The following is a 16677-nucleotide window of genomic DNA, read 5'->3' on the forward strand; positions in this document are numbered from 1 at the left end:
CACACACACACACACACACACACACACACACACACACACACACACACACACACACACACACACACACACACACACACACTGAATGTGTCATGTCCTCACATCATCCTGTCTTGCAGTGGAAAAACGAAAATAGTCTCAAAAGTAAGATCAATAAATTCTACAAAATTTCTCTTTCTACATCTTCTTGAAAGCGAAGATCTGCAGCCCATTCTGGATTCATGAACCCTCAATGCTTGTCCTATAGGTAGGTGTTTGATACTACAGTAGATTTGTATCTTAAGTATTTATTATTCTTATGCTATGCTCTATTTTGTATGACAATCCTCAGGTTGTACTGCTATACTGGTTAAACACTGGCTGTACTTTGCTTAAAAGGAAACGCAGTGTTTTTCTTTTGTTTATATTTATTTGACAGATGAGATGTTTGGGGGAGGCATTTTTTATATTATATGGTAACTATACATTGTATCCTTGATTTGAGTTTATCAAAATCTCAATAAACAAATGCTTAAAAACACAGCTGCTGTTCATATACAGTCAGTGGGTTGGTTGGGAGCAGTGCCTTAAAAATCCTTCACAGTCTCAATCTTGCCCATATTCAATCTCTCAGATGACGCATTCACAGAAAAACCTAGAAGGCTGGGGTCTACCCGGACCATCTTCTGCTTTTTCTTTTTCTTCTTTGAGGTCACGGTCTCAAAGCGCGGCTGCTGGAAGCTCGTATGGTTTGACTGGTTGAATGAAGATCCTGTTCCACCCCATACAGAGGAATCCTGCTGCTGCTTGAGGGCTTGCTGTTGGTTCTGCAGTGCCTGTTCCTGTTGGTTGGCGTTCTGTTCGGTACGACGTTCCATGAGCTGTTTGGCAAAGTCTTTGGCCTCGGGAGTGTCCCCCAGGTATGCCCTGACATAGTCATGCACCTCGTACGGAGAGTCCACCTCCTTCAGCAAGGTTGCAAACGTTGGAACGTCCAGGTTGTTGGCCGTGTTGAGGGTGTGCAGGGTTTGCTCACACCATTGCATGAAACTGTCCTGCTGGCTAGAGAGCTGCGCGGGCCTGAAATCTCGGCCCGAGCCCTCCCCGGCCCGTGACATGCAGGCCCGTGCCCGACCCGGCCCGGATGAGTCATGAAATTAATTGGCCCGAGCCCGTTGCGAGGCCCGACATCAATATCACGATATGACGACACATCTCTCTCTCCCTCTCTGTGCATGCTGCCGCGCTGCTGAACTCGTTTTGGTCCAAAACGTTGCTAGACTGTGTTGCCTAAAGACAAACACTGCAGCTTTCTCTCTGTCTCTCTCTCCCCCTCTCACACACGCTACCGTGGCCTGTCAAAATCCAGACATATTGTCGAGAAAGAGAACGTTAGATCGTTTAATTGCCAACAGCAACAATGCCCACAAACTGAAACATTATGTCACTCAAGCATATCGAAATTAAAACAGCAGACTTACCGTTTATAGCTGCATTGAATAACGTCACATTAGTGTCCTCACAATGTATGGTAGATGGGTTCGTTTTGAACAGGTTGAAATGAGCTTTCCCTACTGCAGTGGGGACTGTTTAACTCTCCCCTCGCAAACTTTGTTTTATGTCCATCGATCTTATTTCTCTCTCTCACGACACGGACACGGACACACGCGGCTTGTTTTGTTGTTGTTTTTTTACGCTGACAGTGACAGCATGCTGACTGAACGGTGGATTGTGGACTGGCAGACTAACGTCACGGTGAGGGTGTGTGTGACTCTGTGTGTGTGTGGCTGTGCAGTGTGCGCTCCTCCTCTTTGTCTGACTGCTCTGCTGTGTAAAATCAAGCGAGTAATACAACGTTATTTTATTTAATTATTGAAAAACGGCCCGACCCCGGCCCGGCCCGGACCTATTAATAAAATAAAAATAAAAAACGAGCCCGGCCCGGGCCCGTTTAGGCAGGCCCGAGGGGCCCGCGAGGGTACCCTCGGGTTTGCAGCTCTCTACTGCTGGCTCTTGTTGACCCCTTGGAATAGTTTTAGCAGCTTCTTCTCTTCTACCTTCTTTTTGGCCTGCCCGCTTACAGAGTTACTGAGGTTGGCGTTGCCCTGGTTGTTCTTCTGAGCATTGCCCTCAGATGCCCTGGATGGCGGAGGGTCCTTCACACCCTCATCCCAGAAGCCCATGTTGGAGTTGTGTGTGTTGCCCGAGATACTGCTGGGGTCTGAGGTCCAACTAGAACTAGTGCATGTGCTGACAGATCCCCACACTGAGCTGCTAGGAGTCGTAGCGCTAGCTGCTCTGTTCTGGGTACGGGTCTGCTGGGGAACAGTATGTTTCATCTGCTGGACCTCCTCTCTCTGGATCTCCAGCAGTGACTTTGTGGCAGCTGGCTGCTTGGCCACCCGCCCCCAGACGGGCAACTTGGGCTGGGGCAGTTGAGCCTGCTGCTGCTGTAGCTTCAGGAGCTCCTGCTGCTGGCATCGCTGCTCCTCCCGCACCTGTCGTTCTCTCTCCTCCTCCTGTTTCTGGATCTCGGCCAGTGACAGAGCATTCTGAGTCTGGTTTATGATGTTGGCTGACTGTTGGCCCCACTTTGAAGAGGATGGGAGCATCATTTGTGCAGGCTGCTGCTGCTGCTGCTGCTGCTTCTGCTGCTGCTGCTGCTGCTGCTGCTTCTGCTGCTGCTGCTGCAGCTGCTTCTTCTGCTGCTGCTGCTGCTGCTGGAGTTGCCTGAGGGCCTCTTGCTGCTGCTGCCTCTGTCTCTGCAGCTCCTGCTGTCTTTGTGCCTCCTGCTCCCTCCTTTTCTGCTCCTGTTGTTGCCAAGCCACAGCAGCTGCCGCAGCTGCAGCTTCCTCCTCGACTCGCCTTTCCTCCTCACGCCTCCTCAAAGCTTCCAACTCCTCTTGCTTCCTCTGCTCTTCTTCCTGTTTGCGAAGAAACTCTTCCCTTTGCTTCCTCTCCTCCTCTTCTCTCCGCCTCTCCTCCAGTCTGCAGAGAGCCTCCTCCTGGGCCAGTCTCTCCTCCTTCTGTCTGCGCTGTGCCTCTTCTTGCTTCTGCTGCCTCAATGCCTCCTGTTTTTGCCATGCCAGTTCCTCTTCCTCCAAGCGTTTGCGTTCCTCCTTCTGCTGAGCCCGTAGTGCCTCCTCAAACCCTTTCTTCTCCTCTTCCTCCCACTTGACCCACAATTCTGCTTCACGCTGCTCCGACTCCAACTTAGCAGTCTTTGCCTTCTCTAGCTGTAGCACCTGCTCAATGGTTGGAGCCTGTGCCGTTGAGTCTATAGGTAAGTCCCATAAGCTGCTGCCATCCCATGTGCTAGGAGCAACTTGTTGCAGGTTTGGTATGCAGGAAGCCTGAGAAGATGGGTTCTGCATTTCCCACACAGAACCAGAGTCTGGTATAGACAAAGACCGGGTAACAGGAGGTGGGAGGCTCTCAGAGGCTTTAGTCTTGAGGACCGGGTATTGTTGTAGGAGCAGATTGATCTGCTGCTGCTGTTGTTGCTGCTTTTGAAGAGGAGCCGAGGTGAGGGCAGCTTTCTGCTGGGCCAGATCATACTGCTGCCTGAGGAGGTGTGGGACCTGCTGTAACTGGTAAAGGTTGAAGCCACTCGGCTCCTGCTGCCTCTTCAACCTCTCTTGATCACCAGCTCGCTGCAGAGGGGGAGGTGCTGGGCCCGGGGTGAAGGGCACCCTTCCCCACATCTTGATAATCTCTCCCAGTGGCTGAAATACCTTGTCACAGCCCCTCTTAACCAAGAGAGTAATCTGGAAGTAACCAGCCTGGAACCACTCAGTCATCTCTTGGTTACTGAATGGACCCTGTATGTCCCCCTGGGGATCTTTGTAGAACCACTTGAGAGCAGCTTCATGGGGAAGAGGCAAGCGTGCAGGCTTGGGCTTCTCTGAGCTCTTTGCTGCCAGCCTGTCATCATTTGTCAGACCATCCTGTAGGTACGCTACCATGTTATCTGCCTCCTGCTCAAAGTGTTTCAGTCCCTCCTCATCATCTGTGCCATGTGGTATGGTGGCAGGTCTGCCAATGGGAGCAATCATATTTGTATGGAAGGGCAAGGGGTAGGTCATCGCCACTGGAAGCCCCATGGGCTTTTGCTGCTGTAGTTGGATGGTGGGCGACGGAACAGAGACTTCTGCATGAGTGGTGGCAATGTGGGCCATGTGTAGGGACTCAAGCATGTTGTTGGACATGGGAACACGCAGGGAGATTTTGGGGCGCACTGGCTGTAGTTGTGGGGGAGACAGTCTCTCATTCTGCTCAGTCAGCTTTTCAGGCTCTTCAACCCTGCTGGGCTGGAGAGGTGGAAGCGACTGAGCCGCAGTGTGGGGTTCAGGTGCTGGGGGAGTAGCAGGCGAAGAAGCTTCCTCCTCCACTCTGGCCAACATTTCTTTTCTGTCAGCCTCTCTCCTTGCTTCCCTTTTGGTCTCTTTGGTCTCCTCCAGCTCTGCCCCCTCCAAGATGGGCTCCATGGAGCATTTCCTGAGCGAGAGAAAGGCCCCTGATGAGTCAAAGGTGCCTGCCTCCTCTTCTGCATCCTCCAGACACCACTCTGGCAGGCGTTCCCTCTCATCATCCAGGCTGCCGCTACCCCACCATGGCCTGCGGTAGCCACGTTCGTCCGCTCTGGCATCGATCGGGAAACGATGCCTCTGCTCTGGGAGTTCCCGCCACCCTGCTGACCGAGACCTATCATTTTGATCGTATTTCTCCATCGATCGAGAAATACGCCAGTTCTCACTCTCACATGCAAAGTTAAGCTTAATGAGCTTAATGAGCTCAAAGGCAACTACAATATTCCACAGTTCAACTTTCTTTAAATAGCTCCAAACAAAATCACTTAAATTATCCCCCTTTAACTACTAGAACAGATCACGACCCAACGCCAACATAGTCGAGACCTGATCTCTCTACTCTACAACACATTTACATCTTATTCTAAGGAGTCATGTGACTTAAAAAGAATATCATGGAGTGATTGTGAAGATCTATTTGAGGATATTCTGGTGTGAATGGAGCCTGATTTGCAGCAAGGCCCAGAGCCTCTCAATAAATTCTAGACTTAAACTGATCCAATATAACTCATTACTCCAGTTAAGATAAATAAATGTAATCCAGACACCCCTGACGCTTGTGTCAAATGCCAAACTCATAAAGGAACACTTTTCCATTGTATTTGGGCATGTGAGAAGATGCAGATGTTTTGGAAAGAAGTACAGTGCACTCCTCTTATTGTGATCACCTTGGGACGGGTCAAATTGATCACTATAAGCGGATGATCATAACCGATTTTTTTTCTTTTTCTTTATTTCGCATGTAGATTACCATCTAATTGACATTTGTATATTTATTGCATGAATACAGTGCATATAAGGTAATGAAACTGACAGCTCCATTATTTAGCCTACTGAATGTTATTGACTTTAAAAATACATACAGTAAGTTAGGCCTCCAGCTGTTTCAAACACAGCGGTCTCGCATAGACAGAAATGCCACCGCATCTCTTCACAGATGACAGGCAGACAGAGATGCCGCGATCTCTCCATATAGAGACAGACATGCACCGGGTATCATTGCTGTATCTCGGCTCACGTGTGACAAGGCCCAAAATGATCACTATAAGCAGAGTATAAGTAAATTATTTAAGATAGGAATGATTCGGGACAAAGCTTTTTGATCAATATAAGCAGCTGATCACTATAACCGTGATCACTATAAGCGGATTCCACTGTAATAAGCTTAATTTCCCAAATATTCCTCCAAACTGCATCTTGGGCCTATACCCTGTAAATCTATTTTTGAGGGAGCATGACATCAGAATGGTTGATCTCTGTTTAATACACACATCGTGTACACACACACACACACACACACACACACACACACACACACACACACACACACACACACACACACTGAATGTGTCATGTCCTCACATCATCCTGTCTTGCAGTGGAAAAACGAAAATAGTCTCAAAAGTAAGATCAATAAATTCTACAAAATTTCTCTTTCTACATCTTCTTGAAAGCGAAGATCTGCAGCCCATTCTGGATTCATGAACCCTCAATGCTTGTCCTATAGGTAGGTGTTTGATACTACAGTAGATTTGTATCTTAAGTATTTATTATTCTTATGCTATGCTCTATTTTGTATGACAATCCTCAGGTTGTACTGCTATACTGGTTAAACACTGGCTGTACTTTGCTTAAAAGGAAACGCAGTGTTTTTCTTTTGTTTATATTTATTTGACAGATGAGATGTTTGGGGGAGGCATTTTTTATATTATATGGTAACTATACATTGTATCCTTGATTTGAGTTTATCAAAATCTCAATAAACAAATGCTTAAAAACACAGCTGCTGTTCATATACAGTCAGTGGGTTGGTTGGGAGCAGTGCCTTAAAAATCCTTCACAGTCTCAATCTTGCCCATATTCAATCTCTCAGATGACGCATTCACAGAAAAACCTAGAAGGCTGGGGTCTACCCGGACCATCTTCTGCTTTTTCTTTTTCTTCTTTGAGGTCACGGTCTCAAAGCGCGGCTGCTGGAAGCTCGTATGGTTTGACTGGTTGAATGAAGATCCTGTTCCACCCCATACAGAGGAATCCTGCTGCTGCTTGAGGGCTTGCTGTTGGTTCTGCAGTGCCTGTTCCTGTTGGTTGGCGTTCTGTTCGGTACGACGTTCCATGAGCTGTTTGGCAAAGTCTTTGGCCTCGGGAGTGTCCCCCAGGTATGCCCTGACATAGTCATGCACCTCGTACGGAGAGTCCACCTCCTTCAGCAAGGTTGCAAATGTTGGAACGTCCAGGTTGTTGGCCGTGTTGAGGGTGTGCAGGGTTTGCTCACACCATTGCATGAAACTGTCCTGCTGGCTCTTGTTGACCCCTTGGAATAGTTTTAGCAGCTTCTTCTCTTCTACCTTCTTTTTGGCCTGCCCGCTTACAGAGTTACTGAGGTTGGCGTTGCCCTGGTTGTTCTTCTGAGCATTGCCCTCAGATGCCCTGGATGGCGGAGGGTCCTTCACACCCTCATCCCAGAAGCCCATGTTGGAGTTGTGTGTGTTGCCCGAGATACTGCTGGGGTCTGAGGTCCAACTAGAACTAGTGCATGTGCTGACAGATCCCCACACTGAGCTGCTAGGAGTCGTAGCGCTAGCTGCTCTGTTCTGGGTACGGGTCTGCTGGGGAACAGTATGTTTCATCTGCTGGACCTCCTCTCTATGGATCTCCAGCAGTGACTTTGTGGCAGCTGGCTGCTTGGCCACCCGCCCCCAGACGGGCAACTTGGGCTGGGGCAGTTGAGCCTGCTGCTGCTGTAGCTTCAGGAGCTCCTGCTGCTGGCATCGCTGCTCCTCCCGCACCTGTCGTTCTCTCTCCTCCTCCTGTTTCTGGATCTCGGCCAGTGACAGAGCATTCTGAGTCTGGTTTATGATGTTGGCTGACTGTTGGCCCCACTTTGAAGAGGATGGGAGCATCATTTGTGCAGGCTGCTGCTGCTGCTGCTGCTGCTTCTGCTGCTGCTGCTGCTGCTGCTGCTTCTGCTGCTGCTGCTGCAGCTGCTTCTTCTGCTGCTGCTGCTGCTGCTGGAGTTGCCTGAGGGCCTCTTGCTGCTGCTGCCTCTGTCTCTGCAGCTCCTGCTGTCTTTGTGCCTCCTGCTCCCTCCTTTTCTGCTCCTGTTGTTGCCAAGCCACAGCAGCTGCCGCAGCTGCAGCTTCCTCCTCGACTCGCCTTTCCTCCTCACGCCTCCTCAAAGCTTCCAACTCCTCTTGCTTCCTCTGCTCTTCTTCCTGTTTGCGAAGAAACTCTTCCCTTTGCTTCCTCTCCTCCTCTTCTCTCCGCCTCTCCTCCAGTCTGCAGAGAGCCTCCTCCTGGGCCAGTCTCTCCTCCTTCTGTCTGCGCTGTGCCTCTTCTTGCTTCTGCTGCCTCAATGCCTCCTGTTTTTGCCGTGCCAGTTCCTCTTCCTCCAAGCGTTTGCGTTCCTCCTTCTGCTGAGCCCGTAGTGCCTCCTCAAACCCTTTCTTCTCCTCTTCCTCCCACTTGACCCACAATTCTGCTTCACGCTGCTCCGACTCCAACTTAGCAGTCTTTGCCTTCTCTAGCTGTAGCACCTGCTCAATGGTTGGAGCCTGTGCCGTTGAGTCTATAGGTAAGTCCCATAAGCTGCTGCCATCCCATGTGCTAGGAGCAACTTGTTGCAGGTTTGGTATGCAGGAAGCCTGAGAAGATGGGTTCTGCATTTCCCACACAGAACCAGAGTCTGGTATAGACAAAGACCGGGTAACAGGAGGTGGGAGGCTCTCAGAGGCTTTAGTCTTGAGGACCGGGTATTGTTGTAGGAGCAGATTGATCTGCTGCTGCTGTTGTTGCTGCTTTTGAAGAGGAGCCGAGGTGAGGGCAGCTTTCTGCTGGGCCAGATCATACTGCTGCCTGAGGAGGTGTGGGACCTGCTGTAACTGGTAAAGGTTGAAGCCACTCGGCTCCTGCTGCCTCTTCAACCTCTCTTGATCACCAGCTCGCTGCAGAGGGGGAGGTGCTGGGCCCGGGGTGAAGGGCACCCTTCCCCACATCTTGATAATCTCTCCCAGTGGCTGAAATACCTTGTCACAGCCCCTCTTAACCAAGAGAGTAATCTGGAAGTAACCAGCCTGGAACCACTCAGTCATCTCTTGGTTACTGAATGGACCCTGTATGTCCCCCTGGGGATCTTTGTAGAACCACTTGAGAGCAGCTTCATGGGGAAGAGGCAAGCGTGCAGGCTTGGGCTTCTCTGAGCTCTTTGCTGCCAGCCTGTCATCATTTGTCAGACCATCCTGTAGGTACGCTACCATGTTATCTGCCTCCTGCTCAAAGTGTTTCAGTCCCTCCTCATCATCTGTGCCATGTGGTATGGTGGCAGGTCTGCCAATGGGAGCAATCATATTTGTATGGAAGGGCAAGGGGTAGGTCATCGCCACTGGAAGCCCCATGGGCTTTTGCTGCTGTAGTTGGATGGTGGGCGACGGAACAGAGACTTCTGCATGAGTGGTGGCAATGTGGGCCATGTGTAGGGACTCAAGCATGTTGTTGGACATGGGAACACGCAGGGAGATTTTGGGGCGCACTGGCTGTAGTTGTGGGGGAGACAGTCTCTCATTCTGCTCAGTCAGCTTTTCAGGCTCTTCAACCCTGCTGGGCTGGAGAGGTGGAAGCGACTGAGCCGCAGTGTGGGGTTCAGGTGCTGGGGGAGTAGCAGGCGAAGAAGCTTCCTCCTCCACTCTGGCCAACATTTCTTTTCTGTCAGCCTCTCTCCTTGCTTCCCTTTTGGTCTCTTTGGTCTCCTCCAGCTCTGCCCCCTCCAAGATGGGCTCCATGGAGCATTTCCTGAGCGAGAGAAAGGCCCCTGATGAGTCAAAGGTGCCTGCCTCCTCTTCTGCATCCTCCAGACACCACTCTGGCAGGCGTTCCCTCTCATCATCCAGGCTGCCGCTACCCCACCATGGCCTGCGGTAGCCACGTTCGTCCGCTCTGGCATCGATCGGGAAACGATGCCTCTGCTCTGGGAGTTCCCGCCACCCTGCTGACCGAGACCTATCATTTTGATCGTATTTCTCCATCGATCGAGAAATACGCCAGTTCTCACTCTCACATGCAAAGTTGTGCTTTTTCGGCAGGCCTGATACATCATCTTCATAGTTGGTTTGGATGTTCATCAGAAAATGGCCTGGAACTGCATCTACTGGGTCTTTTCGAACTGGCTTTTCAAACCTTCTATCTTCCTTTTCTTCCCAACTGTGGGAGCGGTGCATCACCCTCCCTCCCCGGCCAAAGCCTCCTTCCACATCATCAAATCTTTGGTAAAACCCTCCTCCTCTACCGCTTGAGGTACTTCGGCCTCTTGGTGCTCCTGCTATCGGACGGCCTTCTCGCCCTGTTAGCTGAAGTACAGTTGCACTGTTTACAGACATGGAATGTCTCTGTTCCTCCTCTGTAAAAGACACAAGCGCCAGTGGTGGCAAGGGCTCCTCTTGCAAGATGGGCAGAAACTCCTTATTGTGTAGGTCTATAGGTATCTTGGTATCCTTTACATAAAGTGCTAACATTTCTTCTCTCCCGTAGCGGTAGCCTGCAAATTTATACTTTGGCAATGCAGGTGAGAGGGGCGGGGAGGCAACAATGGTGCTGCTTCTACCACCACTGCTGCCTCCACCTCCAGAGAGGGCATGGAGCCATTCTGGTCCAAAGTTAAGCGTCTGGGTTTCATCCATTCTTCCTTGAAGTTCTCTGCTTCTTCTGAAGGCACAGGGTTTGTATTTTACTTGTGTGGCTCTCTCTCTAAGTTTTTCACAAGATTGTGACATCATCAGTGAGGTCATAACTCCTTCCCTGCAGAGGCGCAACTCGAGATCTCGACATCTCCAATTCTATGCAAAAGTGATATCATCAGTAAGTGATGTCATCAGTGAGTGATGCTGTCATTGATGATGTAATCTGTGATGTCATCAGTGATGTCACTTGAGCAATTGTGATGTCATCAGTGAGTGATGTCATTAGTGATGTAATGAGTGATGATGTCACACAGACACACTCCAGTTCCCCGATTGTGACATCATCAGCGCACAATAGGGTTGGGGCGAAATCGTCCACAGCCGATGTGCCGTGTGCGCATGCATAGTGCATAGTAAGACAGCAGGGGGAACTCCACTAACGTTACGCCTCCCTGGATTAATAACATTTTATGGCAACTAATAGTATCCACACATCGGACGAGCCACGGACGCTGCTGAGCTGATGGTTCTTTCAACATGTGAGTAGGCTACATTGTTCCTCTGTTCAACAGGCTGCAGTGTAAGTGCTACTGTTGTCGATATGCTTCGAGCCACTACACAGCGGCATCACAGAACGCACAACGTTTATGTTTATGTTACGATTGCCAAAACCAATAGACCAAATCAGCGGGATGTTTACATTTACTTCCGGGTACCCCTGAGGTCCACACATTATAATGGCGGTGGACGGCACAAACTGACGTGTTGAAGACAAAAACAGACAAAGAAGACAAAAATGGTTCGTCCGTGTTGTGTTGTTGTTTAATATCATTCATAACAACACTTTCACTAACGACCAGACTAGCTAATTTACCTGTTGGACCAGACCAGAGTAGACTTGATGCTAAATTAAATTAACGTGGCGTCAGTAGCTCTGTTTGTAACGTTAACGTAACCTCGCGTCACCAGGCTCTTCTACGTTAATGAGTCTGCAAAACAGCGAGTTTGACAGACAAACAAACGTTATTAGCTAGCTAACACTACATAAAACAAACACAGAAGAAAGGCTAGATACGTCGGACAAGCATGTTTACCAACCGTTTAACCAATTAAATTGAAAGTAGTCGGCCGAAAACAACGAGAGGGTTTGACAGCATTTATTTGACAACACGCACATTTAAACCTGCCGCCTTCCCCAAGTGGTACCCGGAAGTAAATTTGTTTACATGGTGACGTCACGGTGATTTGGTCTATAGATAACGCAAAACACTCGAGCCATTTCCAGTGGAGTTGTTCGCATAATAGTAAACACAGCTGAAACCACCATGCTGAAACATCAGGGGTGTCAAGTGTGTGAGACAGACACAACACGTCATCTGTAATGTATGCCAGTGTAGCGGCAAACTCCAAAAATGTTTGTAGCCGCTGAGAGGCTAAGCTGGGGAGGCTATCTATCTGTGTTACTCGCCGTTGGAAATTAACACACCTTGACCAGTAGATGCGTTTTGTAGATTTATTCCATCCGTGCGGCACACATACAATAAATGCCGTATTGCTAGCAGAAAACAAATCAAACTACCGTACGAACGAACGGTAGAAGAGCTCCCCACTCACCCCCTCTGACTCATCTGATTGAATGATTGACAGGCATTATGAATGACACTCATCAGCAACACACCTCCCAGGTAAGTAACACCCCCCGTCACACCCACTAATTACCATAAGTGACAGTTATGCAGTAGACCCAATATGCAACACATACATGGCTCCTACATACCGGCCCCTAATTATTATGACATTACAATAATAATTACACAATAATACATAGGAGACAAGAAAAACAATCAAAAGCTTAATCCGGAAATGTCCTTATTCTAGAACTCCTTTTCGGAATGTCCTTGTTCTGGAAGTCCTTTTCGAAACCTAATCTAAATTGTTTGCGGCCAGAGGTTCCAGAACTTACGGAGCCTAGAAGGTCAGAGTGCACTCTTAAGTCATGTCAAGCAAGTGTCCAGCAGCAAGTCAAGTCAAGTCATGTCAAGTAATCCATCAGTAATCCTCTGTTTCTTGAAGCAGACAAATCTTAGTCACAGGTCTGTCCAGACATCCAGTTTGAGTCTTGATTTTCACTTGACGTACAAGTCCTCCCTCCCTTGTCTGGAACAGCGGCCACGACCTTTCCTGTGATCCATGAATTACGAGGTGCTGAATCATCAACGATCAACACAACATCTCCATTGGCAAAGTTCTGTTTGATACCAGACCATTTCTGACGTTCTTGCAATTGTGGCAGATACTCCTTAATCCATCTCTTCCAGAATAGATCAGCCATATATTGAACTTGTTTCCATCTACGACAAGCATAGACATCTTCCTTTTGAAACAGTCCAGGTGCCAAGTATGGCTGAGTTCTGAGGAGCAACAGGTGATTTGGAGTCAGCGCCTCTAAATCATTCGGATCTGTGGATGCTTTAGTAATCGGTCGGCCATTAAGAATAGCCTCCACTTCACAGAGCACTGTGTAGAGACCTTCCTCATCAAGGTTTTGTGTCTTCAGAGTAGAGTTGAGGACCCTTCGTACTGACCGAATCAGCCTCTCCCATGCTCCGCCGTGATGTGAACCAGTGGGAGGATTAAAGAGCCACTTGATCCCCTTCTGCAGCAGTACGTCACTGATCTGTTCACGATTCCATCCTTCGATGGCCCTCTTCAGCTCGCGCTCTGCACCAACGAAGTTAGTACCATTATCTGAGCGTAGCTCTTTGACTTGTCCTCGCCTCGCCACGAAACGGCGTAAAGCATTGATGAACGAGTCCGTGTCTAGAGATGCAGCCACTTCGATGTGTATTGCTCGAATAGATAGTCATGTGAAGATAACACCATATCTTTTTACTAGGCTTCTTCCTCGCTTAATCTCAAATGGACCGAAACAATCCACTCCAACAAAAGTAAATGGTGGTTCATCAGGTGAAACTCTGTTGTGCGGCAAGTCTGCCATCTGCTGTTGGCCTGGCGCTCCATGTAACCACCGACAGACTGTACATTTAGAAAGGATCTTTCTTATGGCCACACTGGCTCCGGTGATCCAATATCACTGGCGCAGTCTTGACAGCATGTGGTTCCTACCACCATGACCCACTTCGTGATGTACATGTCGAAGAATGAGATCTGAGATGTTAAGATCCTTAGCCAGTATGATGGGATGTTTGGCTTCCTCGGGCATAGCAGCCCTACTGAGACGTCCGCCAACTCTCAAGATGCCGTCTTTAAGTGCTGGGTTGAGCCGATATATATGGCTACTCCTTTTAACATTCTCTCCCTTCTGGAGACTGAAGAATTCTTCTGGGAATATTCTCCTTTGACAACACCTGATTATCTCCAGCTCCGCTTCTCCAAGCTCCTCTACTGAGAGACAGTCACTTTGCATCTCTTTCTCTAGAGCATCCCTTTGTTGACTTTGATCTGTCGCAGACTGAGCGTGACAAGCAGCAATCTCTCTCCTCTTCTGACTGAGACTCTACAGTAGATTCTTGAATCTGAAGATCCAGCCCATGACCCTCCTCAGACGAGTCCAGGATGAGATACGCTTACTCAGGTGCGTCACTATATCCATTTCCTCCTTGGCTTGAACAGCATTGACAGAAATGGTGCCTTTGATCTCAGGATCATCTGAATCTGGGAGTACTCTCAAAGAGTCTGGATTAACTCATTGAGTGCCATTGACGTCTACAGACGTCAATGGGCCCAGCCTCCAGAACACTGTACCTAATTAAGTTAGTGTATCGAACTAGCTGATAGGACCCCACTTCAAACAAACCGAACTATCCCTTTAAAGGTGTCAGAATGTACACACCACTGCACACCTAAAGCTCTCTCCACTGGAAGGGTGGCATGATCCAAGTTCATATCCATAACCTCTTTTGCCCTCTGTTCTTCAGGTATCGTAGCAAGCACCTGATGCCTGTTACTTATCCACTTTGTTAACAGGAAGCCCCCTTTGGCACAGATAGCCCGGAGATCCTGGTAGAGGTGTACTGCCTCCTGCTCAGAAGCCACTGATACAAGGCAGTCGTCCACATAAAAGTTGTTTAGAACAGTGGAGACTACTTGTCGGCTGAAGAGCTCCTTGTTGTCTTCCGCGCACTTTCTGAGAGCGGAGTTTGCGCAACTCGGGGATGAAGTTGCCCCAAACAAGTGTACAACCATCCTGTACTCCTCCATGGGCCGTCCGAAGTCCCCATTGGGCCACCAAAGAAATCTCAACAGGTCTGCATTCTCAGCTGGTACTTGCACCTGGTGAAACATGGCTTCGATGTCTGCCATCAGAACGACAGCCTCCTTTCGGAATCTGGTCATGACTCCAACCAAAGTGCTGGTTAAGTCAGGCCCCTGTAGAAGTTGTGCATTGAGTGAAGTGCCTTGGAATGTTGCTGCGCAGTCAAAGACAACAAGGATTTTTCTTTTTGTAGGGTGGTATACACCATGATGGGGAATATGCCACACTTTGCCGTCACTGCGCTCAAGGTCTTCATCCGGCACTCTCTCAGCATAGCCCTGTGATATGAGGTTGTCCATGAAGGCGATGTAATCTCGATGAAATGGTTCATGTCGGTGAAACCTCCTTCTCAGGTTCAGGGCACGCTGTTCTGCAACTTTGCGGTTGTTCGGCATGCTTACCTCACTGTTCTTTAAAGGTAAAGCGATGCAATAATGTCCATCCACAAGCTTAGTAGACTTGGCCATATCCATGAACTGGCAGTCCTCTCTCGATGGCCCCAGCTGTTCATCATGACTGCACTCAGGGAAGTCTGCTTTAAACTGCTGTTTCCACAGTTCATCCAGTTTTATTACAGAAATTCTATTGGCAGTGACCTCATGTCGTCCATCAGAAGCTGCAGCGATGATGTCTCCGCCGAGAGGTCCGTTGACGGTCCATCCCAGCATAGTTTTTATGGCATATGGCCCATCATCAACACTGCGGATGACCTCCAATGGCTCTAATGCTCTGGGCACATCCAATCCAATCAGAAGTTCAACCTCTGAATTGATCTCAGGCAGATGCACATATTTCAGGTGAGGCCACTTGAGCAGGTCTTCTTGTTGTGGAATGTTATCTCTGTTCACAGGCATTTTCTTTTGCATGAAGATACCAGGCAGCTCACAATATTGGTCACTGTCCAATCCAGCCACCTCCAAGCCTGAGACAATACAGCTTTCCACCACCTTTTCCTGTCCCATGGTGCCCAAGATAATCCTGGTTTTCCTCCCTGAGATGTTCAGCCTGTTCATCAGATCCACTGTGCAGAATGATGCTGAACTCCCTTGATCTAGGAAAGCATAAGTTTCCACTATTTTATGCCCCTTCTTTGATTTAACTTGCACCGGGACAATGGAGAGTTTACAGTCTTGGTCACCGGCCCCAGTAAGACCACTTGTTTGCACAACCAGAGTGCTGCCCACTGCTACATCGGAGTTGCTCTTAACTTGGTCTGTTTCTGCTCTTCTTTCCTTTTGGTGGATATGAAGCATAGTTGGGTGTCTGGAACCACATGCTTTACATGAGAGACGCCTCCTACAGTCTTTACTGATGTGTCCTGTACACAAGCAGCCAAAACAGACTCCACCTTCCTTTAGGAAGGCCATCTTCTCATTGTAAGCTCTCTTGTCCAATAGAAAGCAACACTCCAATTTGTGTCCACCTTTGCAGTACAGACAAGCACTTTTCACCCACGAGCTTCTCTCATTGACTCTGGTTTCAGTTTGAGCCTTTCCTTCCATGGTAGCAACAGTAGTAGCAAAGCTACTTCCCTTGGATTTCAAGCGAGGTTGGATGTATGGTTTACCTCTGTCTCTGTTTGCTGTTGCTGTTGGGGCATCCTGTATGTCCCCGAATATAGGATCAGCTGCAATCTTCACTTGCCTCTCGATGAAGTCCACAATGTTAAGAAAAGTAGCTCTGCATTGGTAGGTTTCCTGAATTTCACAAGCTACTGTTCTCCACTGGTCTCTTAACTTGAAGGGCAGCTTCTTGATCACTGTGAGCATGTTGACTGGCATGTCCAACTCACACATGTAGTGGACCTCCTCCATGGCGTTGCAGCATCCTCTCAAAAACAAACCGTATGCTTTCAGAGCCTTCACATCCTCTGAGCGAATTGTTGGCCATGAGAGAGCCTTTTCCAAGTAGGCTGATGCAATTCTCTGTTCATTTCCGAAATGCTCCTGCAGTAGTGCCTTGGCTTTATTGTATCCTCTGTCTGCAGCCATATGCTGACAGCTCCTGACAAGCTCCTTTGGCTGCCCCCTAGTGTATTGTTCCAGGAAATGCAGGCAGTCTCTTGCATTGTCAGTCTTTTCCTCTATGCTGTGTTCAAAGGCTCTCATAAAAGTGTGGTACTGCAGGGGATCTCCGTCAAACATCTGAATCTCTCTCCTTGGCA

The 16677-nt window shown here is 48.8% G+C and overlaps 2 pseudogenes across 2 annotated transcripts; both read right to left on the reverse strand.

Annotated features, from left to right (window-relative positions):
• Window positions 1-563: 563 nt before the first annotated feature.
• On the reverse strand, window positions 564-4706 carry LOC310772621 (GRB10-interacting GYF protein 2 pseudogene; annotated as a pseudogene). Its single transcript has 2 exons — window positions 1981-4706; window positions 564-1038 (listed from the first exon to the last, which is right to left on the reverse strand). The product of its transcript is annotated as a GRB10-interacting GYF protein 2 pseudogene (transcript).
• Window positions 4707-6391: 1685 nt separating this feature from the next.
• Window positions 6392-10273, reverse strand: LOC310775914 (GRB10-interacting GYF protein 2 pseudogene; annotated as a pseudogene). The gene has a single exon. The product of its transcript is annotated as a GRB10-interacting GYF protein 2 pseudogene (transcript).
• Between the last annotated feature and the right edge of the window lie 6404 nt (window positions 10274-16677).

This window comes from Poromitra crassiceps (genome assembly GCF_964638095.1).
Source record: "Poromitra crassiceps genome assembly, chromosome: 1".
NCBI lineage: Eukaryota > Metazoa > Chordata > Actinopteri > Beryciformes > Melamphaidae > Poromitra > Poromitra crassiceps.